Genomic DNA, 9846 nt, shown 5'->3' on the forward strand with positions numbered 1-9846 from the left:
AAGAACTTTTAAAAAGCATGTGCCCATAAAGCCATTCAAGAACAGGGACAGGGACCCCTTCCTCATTCTTACTGAAGAATTCCTGTTGGGGTTGGGCCAGAAATTAGCGCTTCAAAATACTTCAGAGAAGTCCAAAATATCAAAAACTCATTTATGAAAAAGAACATCTTTCTGCATTGGTAAATAGTAATGCTCTTCAGAATTTCCTAGTAACAAAAAAACAAAACAAAGCCCAGTCCATATATTTGATCAGATGTCAACGTAATGGGAAGTTGACTATTATGTCAACCTTAGTCAGAGTTCCTGCTGGCTTTTTCCTATATACTGTTCACCAATTTGAGTAAAGTGGACTTTGTTAGAGAATAGTGTTTGAATGCCGGGACCTCTTTGGGCATTTGCTCCTAAACGGAATACACAACAGATAAGGGAGTGGAGAGGCAATACAGAGAAGCTACTCTTTCCAACTCAGAAGGAGTTGATGAGGCCCATCTATGCATTGAAGAAGCCAATGGTATCCTCTAGCTGTGTATAGTGGCTAATGTGGTCATCTAGAATCGACACTGTGGACGGTGGCAGCATTTTCCTGTACAGCTCCAAAAACTCTGGCTAGGGATTTACAGGTTCCAATGGCCCATAGCTAAAATGAATGGAGATAGTTATGGAGGCAAGAGCTCCCACCCAGCGCCTTCTGAACTTCTTCCTCTGATTGATGTACTGTAAGAGACTACCGATGACTAAGTTCCTGTCATTGTTAGGGCTCCCTGTCCACGTGTCCCACAGCACACTCTCAGCCGGCGAGTATACAGACCAAAGACTGGGGTGAGACCTGGGGAGAATACATAGTTCATCAGCTGAATGATGATGGGTGACAGCACGCCTCCGTCTTTGTGTAGGTTTTGGAGAAGAAGTGGACAGTGAGTCTCAGGAAAGATACCTCCATGAGACAGGGACTCTTTATGGTAAACTAACCAGATAGATTCTGCTTGTATCTGTAGAGAAGCACCTGAGCAACAATATCTCTATAGTCATGAGACAAAAGGTTGATCCTGCGGTTCTGGGTCCCCAGAAGCCCCAAAGCCCTTCTGTGAGCTGGCCTGCTCAAATATGGAACAGTGATGTGGTCTCCATTTGTCACTGAAGCCAAAGCCGAAGTAATCAAAGGCACTCACTTCATGAAACCTCAAATCAGACTTTCCCATATATCATACAAATCATAGCTAAATGTTGGAAAGCCGTGTAAAAGCACAGCTATCTCTGGACTTCAACCAAACCCACAAAAGCTTGGTAGAAAATACGCAGTCCCTTGTAAGTGAAAAACTTGCCTGAAGACTTCTGTGAGTGAAGGGTAGGGGAGACCTGAGGGGGTGGTATGTGCAGGTGTGAAGCAAGCAGGGGCCCAGCCAGCAGCCCCACCTGAACCCCACCACCACCTCGTCCTGATTAGGGTAAGATCTGGGCTACAGGACTCCGTGTATGCGGGAACCGGTTGCACAATAATTCAGTTTTAAAAATTATTTTATATCAAGTGTTTTCTCAGTTTTGTCTTATGTGCTTTATCTGTGTATGACCTAATTCAGACTTCTTGTAATAAAAGCAGGTGGTGTGATTATTTTCTTATTTTATAATGGATAGAACTGATGCATAGAAGCATAAATGGTTTGGCAAGATGACAGGCAGTAAGTAGCTGAGCTGCAATTCACAATCAGACATTTCAGCTATAACACCTATTTCCTGAAAATTACAATATAGATTTTACGTATTCAAGAAACTAATGACCCCTTTAGTTGTATAATTCTTCTATATTCAAGGTGTTAAGAACACTATCTTAAAGCTATGAGAGTTCATCTAGCTTCTGAAAACTGACTCATTTATTTGCAGGACGTTTTAGATGGAGAAAATCTGGCTCAGAGTCGCAAAGAAAATCAAGAAGAAATTTTGCTTTGCATTTCATATACTTTGATAATTTTAATTGGTAGAAACGATAATGAGGATAATGGTATTCTTCAGCTTGACTTGTTAACTACCTATTTTCTGCCTGTAACCTTAGCAAAAAGGAAGTCCTGGAGAAGGGCTTTGTTGTTATAATATTAGACTTCTCTAATTTCCTTTTGACCTTTTTGAATCAGGTTTCTTATCTGGGAATCTGACCAAAACTGTTCATCTCAGTATTTTTGATCTCCTCTAGGTAAAGGAAAAGTGCCAAATTTTCAAGTTCATTATTTTAGCTCCTTTAGATTGTTTCAGATACCAAAGCAAAAGAGATTATATTTATTTCAAAACAGAGGCTACGACAACACTCATGACATGATTATGTAAAATCTCAGAGATGATTGGAGTAATAAGGTCTCAGTATACATTCCTAGTTTATTATGGAGTCATTGAACAGGGATCTAACAGTTTGATATACTAATTTTACAAATAGCATCAAAGGAAAAGAAAATAAATTAGGGAGGGAATAAGTTAGGGAGGGAGGAAGAAAGGAAAAAGGAAAAGCAAGAAAAAGTAGGAAAACATTTGATTGGCATAAATATCTCCTTAGTATTATATTAGATTAATTATTTATATTATCACAGTTAATGACTTCATGGTTAGGAGGGATTAATTTGTGGATTTAAAAAAAAGCAATATTTCAAGTACAATAAATAACCTGCCACAGATCTCTTCTATGGGGCAATGGTGGGTTATCATCAGAAATAGTTTATATTATACCATTCATCATGATGCTCAACACCATTAGTCTGCCTCAAGGTCCCACGCTAACTAGTGAAAGATCTAAAACTTGAATTTATTTTGCTGATTTCTCCCCTAGTACCGTTTTCATTACACCATGCTGCCTCTTCTTTATGCCATATATGCCTACGAGGCATTACACAGTACAGAGATGAGCGTGTTCTCCAAATTCAGTAGATTATAGATTCTTCAAGATGGGATAATAATGCTCAGAAGTGGGGCAGTTCTTTGGAAGCCAAATTCACTCTAGAGATGGAAAAATGAAAATAGGTACAGCTGTTAGTCTGATAGACTCAAGCAGATTGAACAATGTGATTGTCAATGTAAAAATTACCAAGTTTAGGTTTATGTTAGGGTTATAGGGTAACTCAGTTTTCATACTTTAGAAGACTCATAAAAGCTTCTTTTAGTGTGATGTTTTAGACTTTTTTTTTTTTTTTTAAAAAAAAAAACAATGCTCACAATACTGTGAATTGAGTTATTAAATTCCCTAATTTTAAAAAGGAGAAGCTCAATTCAGAGAATTAGAATGACTTCACTTTAGATTCAATAAACAGCAGACTTGGGCATGAATCTAAGGAGTCCAGTGTATTTTAAATAATACACAGCCAGCTTGAACAGATGATATTTATAGAACCATTTAACCAAGAGAAGAACATTCATTTCAAGTGCACCTTTTTCCTTCAAGGTAGACCATATTTTATTTCTGAGACATTTAAGCCTTACTTTAAATGCCATTAATGACTATTTGTTATATATTAATAAATTATTTATTAATATTTATGTATTAATAATGTATGTAAATGAAACTACTTATGTTTTAGTATTAGCTCATACATCAAGCTGAGTTTTTAAAGTACCCGATGCCTTCGTAATTTTGTGTTTTTAGGTGGTAATTAACATGAACACGTTTCCAATAATGTGATTTTGTAATGCTCCGTAAACATACATATTTTTCAAAAGTCAGAATTTAGTAGGAAGAGTAGAAAATAAATAATCAGAAAAATATATTAAAATCTCAGATACAAGTAATTTTTGAGCCTTCACCATATCTCTTAACTTTTCTTTAAATAAGTAACTACTTTTGCAGCACTACTAGCTAAGATTAATTAGTGCATCAAGACATCATGGCATAAAATGCAATTCAAGCAGTATGATGCTAAATATAACCATTGGATATCACTTGTGCAACATTTATGTATATGTTGAAATCTTAGGTTCTTGAGCAGACAGGATCACTTAACAAGCAGGTGAACTTAAGTACTCTCCTTCCTTGAGTTTAAGTTTAATCATGGAAATAAAGCACATAATTAATTTTGAGGGGAGATTAACATAATATAAGCTTTTTAAAAAAATTTTGGTTTAGCAATGTTACATAATGGTCAAAATCCTCATCAAAAAAAAGGAAAGAAAGGGAGAGAAAAATAAAAGAAAATGTTCTAAATGAGTAGGTTTACCAATTTCTGAGAGACTATCATTTAAATTTTAAGAGAATATTTGTTAATCATCTATTACATGACTAGCATGACTTTAAAAAGCAACTGGGAACACCGAGATTTAGATTACATGTGGGTCATCGATAAGCAGTCTCCAGAAACCAAAAAACTAATAATAGAACTACCATGCATTCAGCAGTTTCGCTTCTAAGATATCAAGGTGTATATATAGGAAGAAAACAAAATCATTACCTCAGAGAGCTGGCTGCATTCACATAGTCATTGCAGTATTATCTATGATAATTAAGATACGGAAACAACTTCAGTGTCTGTCAATGGTTGAGCACATGAAGAAACTGAAGTACATACACAATATGCATGACTATTCAGCCATTAAAAACAAGGAAATTTTGCAATTGTGACAGAAAAGATGAATCTGGGGAACACTATGCAACGCAAAATAAGTCAGATACAGAAAAACAAATGCTGTATAATGTCCCTTACTTTGGAATCTAAAAAATGTCGAACTCATAGAACCAGAGAGTAGAATGGTGGTTGTCAGGGGCCCTCCGATAGGGGAAATGGGAGATAGTCCAAAGGGTATAGACATTTGATTTTAAGATGAGTAAGTTCTGTAAATCTAAGAACATGATGACTACAGTTAATAATCTTGTATTGTTACTTGAAATCTGTTAAGAGAATAGATCTTCAGTACCCTTACCATACACACACACACCCACACCCACACACACACACACACACACACACACACACTTATATACACAGACACAAATGGTAACTATGTATGATATTGGAAGTGTTAATTAATTTCATTCTGATAATTATTTCACAATGTTTACGCATATTAAACCATCACAGTACACATTGAATATATATATAATTTTTATTTGTCAATTATACCTCAATAAAATTGGGAAAAAAACTATTTGGATACCTAAGAAAAAAGAATTTTAGCTTTTAAATAGGTTCCATTTAGGAAAATGTAACAAAATAAACCTTTAAATGATTTTTAGGTAAATATTCAATTTAAATATATACTAAAGTTTTGGTAATATAAATTCTACTTTGAAACCCCGTGTCTTCCAACATTTAGAAATTCTTATAATCCTTCCCCGGGGCCAAACATGACTCTTAACTTCAACAATGGCTTTGCAAAACAAAACAAAACAAAAAAAACGTAGAATGTAACCATGGCCAGGCATGGTATCTCATGCCTATAATCCCATCATTTTGGGAGGCTAAGGCGGGTGGATCACCTGAGATCCGGAGTTCGAGACCAGCCTAGACAACATGGTGAAACTCTGTCTTTAGTAAAAATACAGAATTAGTTGGACATAGTGGCACATGCCTGTAATCCCAGCTACTTCGGATACTGAGGCGGAAGAATCATTTGAACCAGGGAGGCAGAAGTTTCAGTGAGCCAAGATCATACCATTGCACTCCAGCCTGGGCAAAAAGAGTGAAACTTCAACTCAAAAAACAAACAAATAAACAACAACAACAACAAACCCTGTAAATAGATTGAATATACCCATGTAAAATAATATATTAATTAAAAAAATTTTAATCACACCTTGTCATGAAATCCAAAAATATGTCTTCTGTTATTAAACTACATTTAAACATAATCACTGATTTTAAAAAAATCTTAACTGTTAATAATTTCTACTGATTTATCTGTGGATGTTGGTTTTTAAAAAACAATTTTTGTCCTGTTTCTATTATCAGTACTTTTCCAAGTGGTCTGGGAATATCAACCACAGAACTAATATAATCTTGTGTGGTATTACTCTGAGTGGAATTATTTATGGTAAACAGGATGATTAGATTAAAGCCCTTTCTAACTAGAATCTGACTGAATGTAATGTGTGAAAGGGCATTGTAAATTGGAAGGATCACCTCTGTTGGTCAGAGTTCCCTTTCTGAGGGGAAGATCACTTAATACCAATACAAACAAATTGTTTTGCAATGTGTGTCATTAGGAAGAGACATGCCATGATATTCTAAAGGATTGAATGACATGTATGTATTTTCTTATATGAGTTAAGTGAGGGAAGTCTACTGTTTGTTGCCCTGAATGAATCTCTCCCAGTAATGCAAAACCTAACAAGTGATTGTCTACACTCTGCTCTTGTTGACACTACCAATGTCCTCCATGAAGTCAAAGCTTCTAGATGATTTTAGTTTCTCATTTTACTGCTGTGTCAGTGATATCCAATAAATAGGTCATTTATTTTTCTGGAAACCCTTCCTCTGCTTCATTGTGTAACAGCTGCCTTGTGTTTGTTCTTTCTCATCAGATTCTCCTTCTTTCACAGACTCCATTACTGAGGTAATCTAAACCTTGAAATTTCTCTGTTTAAGAGATCTAATGAGTCTCCATGACTTTAAACACCACCTATGACATCTCCAAATATGCATTTTTTTTAGCCCAGTCATGTTTTGTGAGCTCCAGACATGTAATTTACAACAGCTTGCTTGACACATCTACTTAAATATGTCTTAAGTATCTCAAACTGTGTATTTAAAACAGAAGTCACAATTTCCCCCTCAATATCACCCTTGCCCAAGATGTTCATTTTAGGAAATGACATTTTATTCAACCAGTTTCTGAAGACAAAATCTCATGTTTCCCCTCCTCTCCTCTCTCTATTATCATCATCCTAATTAACAAATAACATTTAACTAATTAACTGATTTCCCAATTTGTCTTTTTCCAGAAAAAAAAAATCCATTCTTCAGGTAGTAAACTATAGCCTATATTTAAAATGTAAATTAGGGTATGTAATTCACCGACTTAAAGTTATTCCACTGTTTTCTACATTATGCAGACTCAAATTAAAAATCCTTTTTGTAGCTAAACAAGCCCTATTTATCTGTTCCCAGACTCTTCTCTAATCTTACCTAACTCTACGTTCTTTTTTCGGAGAATTACAGCAAACGCATTTTGCCAGTTTAAACAGAGAGAATGCATGAGGGATGGGTATATTTTTCAAATTTCACCACCTCAGTTTTGCTGTCCACTTTTCTGGCATGAGTGACTCAAGATTATTTTTTTAGCAACCACTTTCATATGGATGCCTTTTCTGACCACCTGATTTATAATAGCAGACTCACTTGTTATTTCCTTTCGCGTCAGCATTTATAATTTCCCTAATAGTACAAATCAAAATCTATCATTATTCCACATGCCTGATGTTCAGGGATTTGCTGTTGTTGTTGTTGTTTGTTTTTCTGAGATGGAGTTAAGCTCGTGTTGCCCTGGCTGGAGTGCAATGGCGTGATATTGGCTCACCGCAACCTCCATCTCCCGGGTTCAAGCAATTCTACCTCACCCTCCCGTGTAGCTGGGATTACAAGCATGCTCCACCACCCCCGGCTAATTTTGTATTTTTGGTAGAGATGGGGTTTGTCCACATTGGTCAGGCTGATCTGGAACTCCCAAGCTCAGGTGATCCACCTGCCTTGGCCTCACAAAGTGCTGGGATTACAGGCGTGAGCCGCCATGCCCGGCCAATGCTCATTTCTGCATGGTCCATATTGACCCTGCCTAGCCTCAGCTTTCTGTGTCAGTGATCCTGTTCTCTACTTCATTCATATTACCTGTCATACATGCTATATAATAAATATTCAAAACAATATTTGATCACATAAATAAATGAATGAATATCCAAGTCACTCCCTGCTTGGGAATAAATGACTTCACAGATAAACATCATACAAACTCTGTTCAAGAACTGTGAATAAAATGCTTCATTAAAATCAATTAATGGGAAACTGACAAATATGTTGATTGGTGCCTTTATATTGGAAAATTAACATATGGAGTGGTTATTCACGAAAGAGAAAATAAAAAGAAACAAAAGAAAATAGAGCTTTGAGGTACTGAGATATTATTGCTGTGCTTGCGTGGGTTATTGAATTAATCTATTCAGTTACATATTCATTTTCTAATTAACTGACATGAACAGTTCAAGTACTGACTAGTAGTTTATAGCTACAGGTCAAAATGTCTCAGTGGATGTGGAATTCTAAAAATAGCTCTGCAATTACAGTAGTTTTATTTATCTACAGGCACTTAAAGCATCAAGCAGCTTCTAATTGCTAACAAAGAAAAACCTAACCTTATCGAGCCTGTTTTCCTCCCTGACCTATCTGCAGAACAAATATTGTCATTTCTGACAGGAAGAATGAGACCAACCACAAATAATATATGACAAAAGTAACTCATTTGTACACATGAAAATCTATCTATACATAGGAGAAAATGGTTTTAGGAAGACTTTACAAAATAACGCCTTTTCTAGTCTGGTCCCTTGATAACTGGTAAATGTGAAATATAGTCCCTGAACTTTATAGAATGTTTGTTTCGTATCACATACCGCCTGTCATGATCTAAATTTAGAATAACTGGTGTGGGTAACAGTGACCCAACAGACAGCAAATGTCACTTCTAGACAATTACTGTTAAAGGCATAACCTATTTAAACAAACTAACAGGGAATTGCATCTAACATAAGGAAATAAGGACATAGATCAGGGTAGCATTTTAAAATTCTACTGCAAATAGGTAATTAGCAGGTAAAAACAGCAAATAAGCTTGCTCCAACTGTCTCAAGTTAGAGGACAGGTTATTATTGGAGTCCAAATGGGTTTAATTCTTGGCTATGTAAAGCTAGGTAAATGAAAGAGGTTGTTGAGTTCAAGTTAAAAAATAAAAAAGCAAGTTTTTACTTGTTTGATTTCTTGAATCACATACAAAATTCCATGGATACAAATGTCATTACGTAGAACAATTCTGTGAAACAGTCATTTTTCTTGTTCTAATACAAGGCTCATAGAAACAGACCTCTGGAAATCTGATTTGTTAAAAATCTCTTATTAAAAATTTGTTGTGAAAAAGTATTTCTTAAATTTCTATCTGCTCTGTATAATGACAGTAGCTGCGTCATGAAAAAAGAGAGATGGAAAGGAGACTCATCTTATTTTGATTTATGTGTAGTTTATTTTGCCATGGGCTGTCATTTTTCTTTCATTCTCCTCATTTTCTTTCTTTAAGAACCTTGATATGAGACACAACTATAAAATGATGCTCCTTACTTCTAAAATACTAGAAATAAAAACATAACAGAACTCTAATTTTTGTCACATGAAAATATTTTTTTAAATCTATAGATTTTTTGTTGGCTTTTGCTTTTGGAACTCTGCTAACAACTCTTCTATTCTTACAGCAACATAGACATGTCCAAAGATTGATTTTAATCTTCCATTAAATAATGAATATATACAAATAATATTTCTATCAGGTATGTTTAACATAAAAGAGTCTACAGTTAGTATTATTCTTCTTCTCCAGAACACTGAAAAAAGACATAAGAACAGTTTAATAGTATTCACTGCCTCCCTCATCTTTGTAAGTATTTTTAAATTTTTTTAAACCTTTTGCTGTGGGTTGTGCCTTCCCAAAAATATGTTTAAATTCAAAAATTTCACTATTTGTAAATATTATTTTATTTGGATATTGCGTCTTTGCAGATATCGTCAAGTTACAATGGGTTTATACTGGAGTGAGGAGGGCCCTGAAATTAGTATGGCTGGTGTCTTTATGAGAAGAGATACAGACAACAATGACGAAGCAGAGACCTGAGTGATGCATTTT

The 9846-nt window shown here is 35.3% G+C and overlaps 1 pseudogene; it reads right to left on the bottom strand.

Annotated features, from left to right (window-relative positions):
* Positions 1-465: 465 nt before the first annotated feature.
* On the bottom strand, positions 466-9232 carry LOC101053523 (mesoderm-specific transcript homolog protein pseudogene; annotated as a pseudogene).
* Between the last annotated feature and the right edge of the window lie 614 nt (positions 9233-9846).

This window comes from Saimiri boliviensis, chromosome 3, assembly GCF_048565385.1.
Source record: "Saimiri boliviensis isolate mSaiBol1 chromosome 3, mSaiBol1.pri, whole genome shotgun sequence".
NCBI lineage: Eukaryota > Metazoa > Chordata > Mammalia > Primates > Cebidae > Saimiri > Saimiri boliviensis.